This window comes from Eucalyptus grandis, chromosome 11 (assembly GCF_016545825.1).
Source record: "Eucalyptus grandis isolate ANBG69807.140 chromosome 11, ASM1654582v1, whole genome shotgun sequence".
In the NCBI taxonomy this organism is placed as follows: domain Eukaryota; kingdom Viridiplantae; phylum Streptophyta; class Magnoliopsida; order Myrtales; family Myrtaceae; genus Eucalyptus; species Eucalyptus grandis.
In genome coordinates, this window is record NC_052622.1 from 12,683,984 (window position 1) to 12,696,954 (window position 12,971).

At 39.5% G+C, this 12,971-nt stretch overlaps 1 long non-coding RNA gene across 3 annotated transcripts; it reads left to right on the plus strand.

Annotated features, from left to right (window-relative positions):
* Positions 1–7,921: 7,921 nt before the first annotated feature.
* LOC104424907 lies at positions 7,922–11,494 on the plus strand. 3 transcript variants are annotated; one of them, XR_721558.3, is made up of 4 exons: positions 7,922–8,105; positions 9,980–10,359; positions 10,435–10,544; positions 10,652–11,494. It is a non-coding gene; the product is annotated as an uncharacterized LOC104424907 (long non-coding RNA). The 3 variants fall into 3 exon arrangements; XR_005547548.1 differs by lacking the exon at positions 7,922–8,105 and having other exon boundaries at positions 8,728–10,359; positions 10,652–11,041; positions 11,122–11,494; XR_005547547.1 differs by lacking the exon at positions 7,922–8,105 and having other exon boundaries at positions 8,733–10,359.
* Positions 11,495–12,971: the final 1,477 nt, after the last annotated feature.

Sequence of the window (12,971 nt, forward strand, 5' to 3'; positions counted from 1 at the left end):
TTTTTGTCACCTAATTAGATAGCAATTAGGTATGTAATTATAATTACATAGCCGAGAGAGGAAGGAGAGCTGCCTTGCAAAATTTACCCAAAAATTAGGGAGAGAGAGAGAGGAGTATAATGGTCTACTTACAAGATTATTTAACACTAGATTAATAAGATTAATCAAACAATGATAAGTTACCAACTGGTCTAAAACCTTGGTCTATTTAAGATTGATATGGTCTATTTATTTAAGATTTATTTAAGATTGAAATGGTCTACTCTTAGTTATTAGTTTGTTGTTTTTCCCTCTTGTTAATCAATCCCGGCGGGGGCACGAGAATGGGCATGGGCATGTTTATATTTACTCAAAAAATTAATTCAAAACTTGAGAAAATACTACTCGGCAAACTTGAGCCCGTGGGATTTTTTTTCCCTCCTTATTATTTATTTAAATGCCAAAATAATGCTAAAAAATCAAATATATAAATGCTAAAAATTAAATGTATTTTGGTCTTTTTAAAATAAGACAAGTATGATGATCAAAATAAACATCTCTAGCTATTCAAACAAAATAAAATAGGAAAGGCAAAGAAGGGCAAAGTTTAGTATTAAAACAAATTAAATTGTCATAGATGATGTAAGGTTCATTCCAACTAATAATATGAATTGCTTCTTGAGACGATGTAAGGTTCATTCCAACTAATAATATGAATTGCTTCAAGGTTTTTTTTTTTTTTTTTTTTTTGGTAACCTGTGGGAACCCCGCACAGCCGACAGCTAGTGAGTAAACCCCTAGGGAGGCACGTAGAAACTACCACCCACGCACCCCGGGTAAGTCACCAAGTGGCCCACTCCTGCCTCCCCGCAACTTGCATTGCAGGGAGCTTCAACCTGCACCTCCTGCGTGGAAGTCTAGGAGCTTACTAGCGGAGCCACCGCGGTCGGTGGTTGAATTGCTTCAAGGTTCATTCCAACTAATAATATGAATTGCTTCCTTAACCCTTGAATCAATTTCTAACACGGAGACTAAGGCTCTGTTTGTTTGTGTTTCTTTTTTTGTTTTTGAACACTTTTTCTGTTTTTTGTTCACAGGAAAAAAGGAGCAAACGCATTTGGGTGCGTTTCTATTCCTTTTTGTTCTTTGTTCCAGGAACAAAAAAGAAACAGAAATAAGAAACAACAAATTTGTGTTTCTTATTTCAAAACACATTTGATGAACACTTTTCTATTTTCTTCTTCTTTTCTTCTTCTTTTTCTTTCGCCGGTCGCCGGCCTCGGCCATGGCGGCGACCGGCCGACGAGGGCCGGTGGCCTCGCCACCGCTGGGCGAGCTCGGCCTCGCCGGATCTGGAGCTGAGCTCGCTTGAGCCAACGCAAGGTGACCTCGCGGGCTGGGCGAGTCGGCGTCGGCGGTGGCCCGGCGAGGCCACCGGCCCCTCGTCGTCGGTCGCCGGCCATGGCCGAGGCCCGACCGGCCAAAGAAGAAAAAAAAAAAAAGGAAAAAATAAAAGAAATAAAAAATTATACAAATTTACCAAACATGTTTCTGTTTATTTTTTATTCTCGAACAAGTTTATCAAACACGTTTTTGTTCAAAATTGTTCCCGAACATAAACAATTTTTTCTATTTATGTTCCCTGGAACAATTTTTAAACAGAAACGCAAACAAACGCACCCTAAATGTCCATGCCCATGACCAATGTTCTATTTCTAAGTAGTACAGCATCGGGATTTCTTAAACTCAACCTTTAGTTTTTCATCTTAAATAGACTGTAGCTTCTTCATCTTTTATTTCAAAGATTTCAAGCTTGGATCATACTATCTTTTGAATTATTCAAAGTTTCATTAACTTTCTTTTTTCTTTTTTCTAAGAAACTTATTATGAGCAAATACATAGAATATTCTATTCAAGATTTAATTCTCACCTAGTGGAGGAATCGCCTCATTTACGGAATCTTTTTATTTTATTTTATTTAAATTCAATAGCGGTAAGTAAATATGGAGTCCTACTACCAACCTTCCAATACCGCCAAGCCCATAGAGGGTAGCCAAGCCCATAGGTCCACAGGGCATAGAGCCTCCTTATCCAAAATTTTGATTTACTGATGCCAGTTAGTTAAGTAAATCTCAACACAATGTAAAACAGACCTTAGCTAAATCTCAACACGATGTGGATCGCTAATTTTGGGAAAAATTGAAACTTTAGTAAGACAAGAGGTCGCTATTAGTAAGACAAGTGGTGGCCAGACAACAAGGGGTGGCCAAACAAGCGAAGGTCAAGAGCGGAAGAAGAAGAAGAAGAAGACGAGGCTAGAGAGACGGAGAGGGAGACTGCCCAGAGAGGTTGGGGGCGTGTCTTCTCTCTCGCTCTCTCTTTTTAATTTTCTTCCCCTCCTCCCTTGTTCTGTCTTTTCTTGTTCTGTCTTTTCTTTGTTTTGGATGTTGTTTACCAAGAATGTGGAAAGAATGTGGAAAATGTGGATCGTTTTCTTGCCCATGATTGACAGTAAGAAAGAGAGGAAATAGAGAGAGCTCCGGTCAAGAAAGTCGAAAGGAAATCAAGATGAAAAATGGTGTTTTGTGGATCAACACGATCTCCCCACGCTCTCCCCCTTTTTTCTATTAATTTTTGGTTTCTTTTTTCCTTTTTTTCCTTATGATATTTAATTCAAATAATTGAATTCTACAGGTTTTGATTGGAGTTGGGGCTACTTTTTCCATATTAATGACGTTTAATGAGAACTGGGTAGATAGAATGAGGTAAAAAGTCGGCCACTGTACTTGCCCCACATAGAAAGAAAGAGGAAAACCGAATGAGCATACAGCATTCTCGGAAATCTCCCAATGACATTGTTCTATAGAAACAAATTAAACCATTGGTTATTATTCTTGATTCAGCCAAATTGATCATACAATAAGCACGAGTGTAATAATCACGAGTGTTGGAGTGTTAGTGCATTTGGGATTTCATTATGAATGGATCATAAGAGTCTAATCATATTTATAATTGTCATATCCTAATTAAAAATCCCCCGGTACCCCTTAGGTATAAGGTGATAAAGGGTATAAGGTGATAAATTAGGTATATCTAGGTCCACGTCCAGGAAAGCAGATGAGGCCCGCAAGTAGGCGCAATCGATGGCATCTTCTAAGCAAGCTTACCAAAACAATTGGCATTCCGATGCGAAGAAGAAGAGAATATACCCTTGAAAAAGACAGATCTTCGCCAAGAGAGAAATTTGATGACGGCGGTGGAAGAAATCGACATCGGGGGTTGAGGGTCCTATTTATAGGGCTTTAGATGCTACTTGAAGGTAAGTGCAGCGCTTCTTTTTCCAGAAATTTGATGACATCGCAAGCAAGCACGATGGCATCTTTCAAGCAAAAAGCTTCGATCAAAACAAATTGGCATTCCGAAGAAGAGAATCCAGAGAAATACCCTTGAAAAAGAGAGAGATCCCAGGAGGCGAGAGAGGCCGAGGCCGAGAGAGAAATTTGATGACGGCGGTTGAAGAAATCAAGATATGGACCTTGATCGGGGGTTGAGGGTCCTATTTATAGGGCTTTAGATGCCACCTTGACGGTAAGCGTCTCCTCGATGTCTCCTCGATGCGCGCGTTGTCGTTTTCAAGACCGACCCGAACCCAGGCTGGCGTAAAGATATTAGGTTTCTTCTGTGGACCCACGCACTGCGCTCCTTCCTTATTATAAAGCGTAGGGGGCTCCTTCCTTATTATAAAGCGTAGGGGGCGGGCATCTTATTCGACTAAAAAAAAAAAAAGAGACTACTCATAATTTTCTGACAAAAAAAAAGGCACTAATATGCTTCCTGAAAAAAATTATTCCTAATAAAATAGAATTGCATATGAAAAAAAGGCAAGTATACAAAATTCGGACCTACATCGAGTATTAGAAAAAAAAAACAAACTTGAGTTTTATCCCAAGTAAGCTCTCTCTCTCTCTCTCTCTCTCTCTCTCTCTCTCTCTCTCTAGAAGTGTAGGACGCATAGCTTGGCAAAAGACATGTTTAGTAATGAAAATAAAATAATAAAATAAAATAATAAAATAATTAATAATTATTAGGGAGAGAATTTAGTTTACTAATAAAAAAACAAACTTGAGTTTTATCCCAAGTAAGCTCTCTCTCTCTCTCTCTCTCTCTCTAGAAGTGTAGGACGCATAGCTTGGCAAAACACATGTTTAGTAATGAAAATAAATTCATAAAATAAAATAATAAAATAATTATTAATTATTAGGGAGAGAATTTAGTTTACTAAGAAAAAAACAAACTTGAGTTTTATCCCAAGTAAGCTCTACGAATGTAGAACATTGGGTGTGGCATAGCTTGGTAAAAGACATGTTTAGTAATGAAAATAAATTCATAAAATAATTATTAATTATTAATTATCGGGAGAGAATTTCTTAGAAAAAAACAAACTTGAGTTTTATCCCAAGTAAGCTCTACCAATGTCGGCAATAGCTTGTTTAGTCTCCTTAAATTTACCCAAAAAAATTAATTCAAAATAATTAACCTTACATTAATCAAAATAAGGGAGATAATTTAGTTTACTTAAAAAAAAAAAAAGCTTTATCCCAAGGAAGCTCTACCAATGTAGAACATTGGGTAGGGCAATTTATTCAAAAAAATTAATTCAAAATAATTAACCTTTTACTTTTACTTTTGGTTTTAAATCAAAATAAACTCATTAAGTAAAAAAATAAAATGATTAATAACTATTAGGAGAGAAATATAATGGCGTACAAAAATGAGATTTCTCCTACCTACCTGACCAACGGACGAAGGAAGCTAACCAACCAACTTGGCTAACGGAAGAAATAAGTGGATTCAATCCTTAAATAATAATAATAATAATGATCTTTAATAATCAAGAAGATAATGGTGATCCATAAGTTTAGGTTGTTAAACCTATCCAGCATGCCAAACTAGTTTACTCTTCTTTACTTGTTTACTTACAAATGGAAATCATTTCTTGAAACAAAACAAAATAATTATGGACTTAATGGCTAGACTCAAGTAAAGCAAGCCCCCACAAGCCCCACATAGCTAACCTTTCATCTAACCTTTCATCTAGGGGTGATAGGGGTGAGCTATTGGGGGCTGTCACAGGTGTTGAGCTTAGTATACCTTCTGCTGTCAATACTTGATGCGTATAGCATTCTTTTGCATTGGATTGCAAGGAGTGAGATGCCTTATAAGATGTTTGGATTCTGCAGAAATTAAAAGGTAAATAAAGTAAAAGGTAAGCCCAGATAAAATAATAAATAATCAAGTGTGTTTGTGGCCATGAAAGAAAAGAAATGCAAGAGAGAAGGAAGAATGAAGAAAACCGAGGAACTCATAGTTGACCAATGTGAGCTCATCTAGGTAATCTGTCAAGTACTCCAATTATGCATACATTGCCTTCAAATTGCCTTCAAATAAATCAATCAATCTCCTGAGAAACGAATATATTTGGATTCTTTTAGAATGGAAAGTGTGAAAGTAAAGCAAATGAGAGTTCGGTAAGGAAAGGTAAGGTAAGGAAATTTTTCCTAGTTGGGGCAGGGGAATATCCGGAAGCCCAAATAATTCAATTCAATAGTTGGTCTAGTTGGTCTTCCATGTACCTGCCACACAGCAATGTGAATCTTTTACATCCTAATAATAACAACTAAATAAATAGTTTTATAGTATAATTTGGTGATTAAGGTTGCATAATAATGAAGGTTGAGCAACTGTGGGTGTTCCTCAAGCAGCAAAAATGCGAAGGAAAAGAACTGAAAAGAGAAAAAATGCGGAGGAAAACCTACTGTCTCGTCATCCATTAGCCAGTAGGCCCGGGCCGGAGTCTTCAAGGCGTCCCGCGTCGCCCCTGACCGGATAGGCAAGCGGCGAGTAGCCTCCACCCGGGGGACGAGCGGCGTCCAACGGCGGCGTTGACGGCAAGCGGCTGAGCAGCGAGGCGAGCGTGGGGTGACGGCGTCGAGCGGCGGTGTTGAGGGAGGTTCGGCGACGGCGACGAAGACACGAGTCTCACGGCACCAACGGCGGCATGGACGGCGCGGCGAAGACGGCGGCGGTCGCGGCTCAACCCACGGCCAAGGGGGAAGAGCTTGGTTCTGGTGGAGGCAGTGGCGGTTCGGAGCAACAACGGCCCGGACGGCGGAGCGAGTGGCGGCAAGAGGTGGTGACGGTGGCTTGGGGACGGTGGCGGCGACGAGGGGCGGCACGACAGCTCGTCGGGCTCAACGGCGAGACAGCTCGTCGGACGAGTGGTGGGTGGTGGTGGTTCGGGCCAAGAGGTGGTGTGGTGAGTACTAGTAGGGAAGAAAAAAAGTTTTTTTTTGGGGGGGGAGGAGTGACGTGATCGTCAAAAGAAAGAGGAAGGGGAAATCACGTGCGGCTAGCGCTTTTTGTTTTTTTTTTTTTAAACTCTAACCAGCTCCCTTCCGGTTCCGGTTCCAAGAAAAAGGAACGGAACCAGAACTTTAGAACCGGGAAGAACCGGACCCTCGGGAACGGGAACCCTGCTAACTGCTCACCCAGTGTCTAACGCTTTCTTCGGGACTCTTTTTTTTTTTTTTTTCGGAATTTTCTAAGACAAGAAGTTGAATTTCCTTCCCCACTTTTTGTGGCTTTTCAGCAATTTTCGAACGAACAAAAAGTCGAATTTAATTGGGAGAAAACTTGAAGTTCCTCCTTTCTCCGCCTCGCGCTCTACCTTAACTCTCCTACATTAGTTAATAGTTATATTTTCTAACTTTTTCAATTGTATGGTACCTCACTTTACCTTTTCTATTTGATGGTCCTCCTCCTGGTGAAGCTTGAGCTTGTTGAATTTTCTTTTGATTATTATTATAAGCAGTAGTTATATTTCATTGAAGAAGCTGTGAAAATGGGATAGAGGGTGGTTTATCCTTAAGATTTGCTTGCCTCATTTCTCTGTGTGATTAACGTGGGAATAGTGATCTTTTTATTGTAGGTTTGCCTACATTGACTTTACAAGAGTTTAAAGAACTAAACTAGGTGGTTAATCCACCTTAGACGGAGACCCCCCCGGAGGAGACCCCCTGAGGCGTGGTTTGACCGTGAAAGTGGAGGTTGATGGAGGTGGAGTGGTTGTGGTAACCAAACCAACAGAGCTACCATTTCACCAAAATTAGAGCTAAATTTGTTTTTTTTACGTACGACTAGTAATTGTATTTTTTTATTAATTTTCTCGTCAAGCTATTTTGAAACGTTTTATTTTGCTAATATTGGGAGGCTAGCTCCTCTCCAGTCTCAGCAAATTAGAAAGGTGTTTGGAAAATAAATTGAAAATAGAGGTCCTAAAAAATAGGGAAGTTTTGCAGAAAATTAGAGCGGGGGAGAAGAAAGGAAGAGGAACCGGCGGTTCAAGAAGCCGAGGGATGAGCATGGCCCCACCCAGCAGCCACCCTCTGCTGCTCCATGAGAAAGGGAACAGGAGCGAGAAGAGCGAATGACATTGGGACCAAACTCCAAAGCACGGTAAATAAATAATAAAAAAACTTAATGAATTTGCACTAATAATATTAATAAATATATTACATATTAATACTTAATAATTAATGAGAACATACTTTAACAAAAAAAATTATAACTAACGCATTTTTAAAAAAATCTATTATCTTCTATAATAATTAAAATTTATCATTATTTAAATGAAAATTACTTTTAGCTAATTTTTTTTTTCCCACGTCCTCATTCTCCAAAATTTCTCTACGCCGGAAGGAGACCATCAGTGAGGATGAAAGAGAAGGCTTTCTTTCGGCATTTCTTGAATTCGAGGCAGGTGGGTTGTGGATAAAAAGTGTTGCGGATAAAAAGGACGATTCTTGCGGTGCATCGGGGTGCGTTGGGAAGATGCCCGGCTTTTGCAGTGCATTCATCTTTTCAGCTTTGCCGTGATCGTGAGAAAAGAGAGATTTTCTTGCAGTGCAAGGCAAAACGTCCGCTTTAAGCGGTGCATCACCTCTTCAGCTGCTATCATTTCCCAAGATTTTGTCTCCATCCCACCTACGGTGACACCAATCGGATCCCTAGCTCGATCCAGAACGCGCTCTCCAGCACCGGCATCGCGCTCAACCACGTCCCGGCGGGTAGACGAACCCTGTCGTGTCCATCCATGTTTCCTCAGGCTTCTTTGTCTGTTGCGAGATCGTCGCTGTAGTGATTGCCCAGTGACTGCATGATTTGATGCTGGCGTAACCCTAGCCTGGCGTATTACGGTTCTTCGAGGTCCTTTTGTCAAGTTTTGTTTTTCTTGTCTTCTTTGCGTTGTGCATGAGGAACTGGTGGGTATATCTTGTCATGAAATTTCCAGTCTGTTTACCTTCGTTAAGCCAAATTTATTTTGCTCGGTTGCTTTAATCGGTGAATTATCTTTTGTGGACAAATTTGACACTCGAAGATCAAATGGACTTAGGCATCAGAATTGAGATTAAAATTGTTTGATGCGGTGAATTTGGAGGACTCAAAAGCATAATGTCATTTAGTTGACAGAAGCATGGACTCGTTCCAATGATGCGATCTCTAGATTTTGCTTGAGATTTTTATTTTGTTCCATGAATGAGAAGTTCTTGTCTTTCCTCTTAATCAATCTGCTATGTGTAGGGCTATGTATACTGTCCCATGGCCAGTTTCCTATTTTTATACCATCCTCGTGGCTGACCTGGAAATGTCGGGGATGGATTCTCCTTTAAGGATAATCCAGCATACTCTTTGTCATCCATGATCTTTCAACATGTAGTGTCCGACAGTCCATGTTATTTCGATGTACCTTTTCTTCTTATAGTAACCGAATATATTTTACATGGTTTTATTTCCTATCATCGTATAAAGTTTCTTCATTAGCATCTAATGGCAGCATCTCTTTTATATGGAAGATTGGATGGATAGATTTTTCACTTTGCTGGAAGATCGTGTTTAATTTTACTTGGATTTGAATTGAGAAGAGCTTGTTTGAGCTGCCTTTGACTTGGCTGCTGCTACTTTCTAAATTGAATTTTAGCCTTAAGCCTATTTCCCATCCTCCTCTTTTCCCTCACTTTGACTTTCATTGGATTGAGGAATTAGGAGCTGAAACTTTTGAGATTGTTGCATTTCCTAAGACACGACAAAAAGGAAGATATAATAAATATTAAAAAAAAAAAACATATCTTGCAATTTATGGGGTAATTTGGCATCCGCTGGGAAGTCAAGTCTCTCATCACAAGCTTGGGAATAGGGGGCTGCTTCTGGCCCTAGCTTCTCTTTATGTGGCTTTGGTGCTAAACAACTTGTTGGGTTGAAAGTCCTAAGCCACAAAAGAAGTGTGGATAAAAGTTCCTCAAAATAACCTCCAAATATTTTATTTTATTTCAATCAGACAATTAAGCTGCTTTGGAGTGCATCTTTTTCACTTTGGGATTTGATTCAGCAGTTTGTTACTCGACTTCAGTGGTCGATAGGAGGTGGCATAAACTGTTGACCATACAGACTGTGCTTTAATTGGCCATGAAGTGCATTTATTGTTAAAACTATGGTGTATAAATATCCCTGTAGTAATCTCCAAAGAAATGTATATAATGGGAAGTATTCAACATAATTTTTTGATAAGTTAAATTTGGAGAGGCTTATTATTATGGTAGCTTAGCTGTCTAGGCCACTGCATTTGATTCAGGGCTTAACAGCGAAAGAAATGGAAGAGCTTCACGGTGACATCAAAATGCATCTCTATTTGGACACATCAAAATGCATCTCTATTTGGACACAGAGACACTGACATATGTTGAGTACTGGAAGCTAATATGCTTTTTTTTATATTTTATATTTTCATGCGAATGGTCTAGAGATCTTTCATTTAGTCTCTAATCGTCATTATATGGCTCACTTCTCAGCATCCTTGATTTTGGTATCTATGCTAGTCATGGAATTGCTACATGAGCTCTAAGAGATCATTGACGCTTAACATGGTCTTTTGGTCTTTGAGCAGTGCGAGGATGTTACCTGAAAGTAGTGTCTAAAAGGGTGAATTATTCAGAGTAGCATAGGAAAAGTTGAACTCTGGGTCTGCAGATTCTTATCTCTTTATCTTACCGAGCACGCACTTTGGGAGCTGGCAGAAGCCAGGAAAAAGGATGCACTTTATCGAGCCAGAGGGTGTGGGGAGGAGCCTCCTGCTGAGTTGCTTGCAGAAGAAGGGGATACGTACTCTAGCATCCAAGCAGATGTGGGGATTATCCGCATAAGAAGACCAACCGAGAATACATGCTGGTATGCTGGTGTTGAGACTCAATTGCATACCGGCACAGCTATAAGGTCATGGAGTTTTGGGAAGTTATCTTCAATTGCATCCACATAGACAAGGCAAAGGTAATTATACTTTGATATTTTTTCACTGTTGAGAATGTATATTTGGTACGTCAAAATTGACTGAATGAAACATAGGCTTTCAAGAAAGAATTTCATGAGAAAATTTTGCGCAAGCATCTTCAACGTCTGTGGATGTCGTTGATAATCCAGAAACTGCTAGTGTCCTCAGTCCTATATACAAGAAGGTGTGCCTGACTCTGTCGACTAATAACTTTTCTATAGAAATCTTGTTTCGGCTTCGCTTTCAGTTGAGTGGGTACTAAGTTACAATTCCTATGGTTTTGATGTTTAGATGAAGGATCCATATAGCCGGAACCATTGAGATGATGGAGTCAGAAGAGGGGGCTGGATCATTTTCCCGGGGCAGGGTGATGAAACTCAAGGGAACGTTGACCCTGAAGAGGACAGGGCTGCATTGGAAAATTCCTTTCTCCCTGCAGACCAGACTGTTGCTTAGTGCAAACATAGTGCAAACTGAGTAAGGTTGTGCATCTAACCAGAGGTCTCCGGTATATAATTTTAGGAACGGAAAAGAACTGAGGTGCTAGAAGAACAACAGAGACGGATGCAAGGAGCAATAGTGTCAAAGCCAGCTCCATCGGAAGATAATTTTGAAATGAAGGCCACCAAAGCCATGGGAGCCATGGAGGAAGGTGATGCAGTTTTTGGCAATGTTGCAGAGGTGGAATCTGGACTCGTGCTTCATGTCATCAATTTTCTCGACTTTGGTTTTGACTTATTTGATTTATATTTTTTGCTCAGACAACCTCATACTTGAATTTATCCATGTGGATTGGGGCTTATTGGTGGCATGATAAGCATCGACCAAGAAAACCAAAATCTTCCAACTATGTGAGCCCCCAACACACAATTGAAAAGGATGGGAATAGCACAGAGACGGATTCATCCGACTCCACGCTCGCCCCATATGAGGACATTGTTGGGTCTACTTGATCAGAAAATCACTTTTACGCATATGTAAAACATTTTGGCTGCCATATGATTCACATTGTTTGGTTTAGGATTGTGTGTAAAGAATGGGAATATTCACACAAAGAAGGGCTTCAGATACACTTTTGAAATAGGGATTTTGCATGTTTATTTCAACTTCAAATCTTACTAGCCTTCAAGTTTTAAATCTTCTTTGACAACTAGGAACGGATGTGTGGATTCTGACTTCTAAGCTTAAATCAGCAGCGTGATCACCATTTTGGAAGCTAGGAGACCGAATTTTGTGTCATGGCATATTCATTCAGCAGTCTGTTAATACTAGTTGAACAGCTATTTTACTTGCTTGTAGTAGTTGTATTTTTTTATTCATTTTCTTGGCCAAGCTATTTTAGGATTATGGGTTGGACAGTGTTATTGATATTTTGCTTACTAGGAATATTGGGAGGGCAATTATCCATTAGTTATCCTTCATCCATAGTAGTCAAATCGATTTGACTATAAAGCAACTACTATGCTACTATGTAGACCATGATACCTTATTTCTTTAAGAGCTAGTCCCAAGATCTTCTATATTAATCTTTTTAGATGATTAAAGTGAGCTTGTTCCGGGTGATTTGCCTTTTGCTTGGCTTGGGCGCAACTCTGGTCTTTTATGCTTTGGGTTTATTATGAATTTGTCTATATAGATGAGGATATTAAGGCGTGTTCTGGAATCTTTTTTTAGAAATAGTCTTTTCATTTCCGGGCAAAAATTTTGGTAATCTCTGGGAATGAGAATAGAAAAAAAAAAAAAGGCTAACTTAAAGTTTCTTATAATTTTTAATTAATTTTTTTAGATTTTTCTTTTTTCTCTCTCTTCTTGCTCCTTCTCTAGAGAGAAGCCCACTGCAACCCATGGCCCGCAGTCGGCTGGCGGTGGGCAGGGGATGACGAGGAGGATACGATAGGATGCAAGAGCGGCGGTGAGGTGAGGAAAAAGAAAGAGAAAAAGAAAAGAAGGGGAACAAGAAACTATCCAAATCTATTTCTCCCTCCTTTAATTAGTTGAACCATTTTTTTCTTTCTTTGGGGAACAAAAGAAATTGGAGTGGCGAGTGTTACCATGGGCACCTAACTTACCGCTACCGCCAGAAACAAGGCTTGTCCTTTAAGCCCAGAAACGAGGCTTTTTCTTAAAAAAAGAACAACTCTGAAACAAGCCATCATTCGCTCTTCCAAGTTTCATATTCTAGAATCATCATATCTATATGTCTTTTTAGCATGCCCAATAATTGAGCAAAAGGTACCATATATGTATACATGGTATAACAAAAGGAAAAAAAATCAGTATCGAATAACATAAGCACAAAAACATATAATGATTGTTAAAACATGGCGGTCTTAAATGGGAAAACTTGGGGTTTGCAAAAGAGATTGTTAATTTAGAGTTAATATCATGTCAAAAGCATTAATTTTCTTTTCCAGTAAAAAAATTAAATTTTGTTGGAACTTTAAATAAATGTGATGAAAAATATTTATGAATTTACATGTCAATATTTCTCATGCTGACGACTGCTTTGACTTGCTTCGCTTCTCCATAAAGATACGGCGAGGTGCAGGCTCTCGTCCTCAAGCTTGAGAAAAATCCCAGTCTGGGCAATGCGCTCATCGTGGCCTGCCTC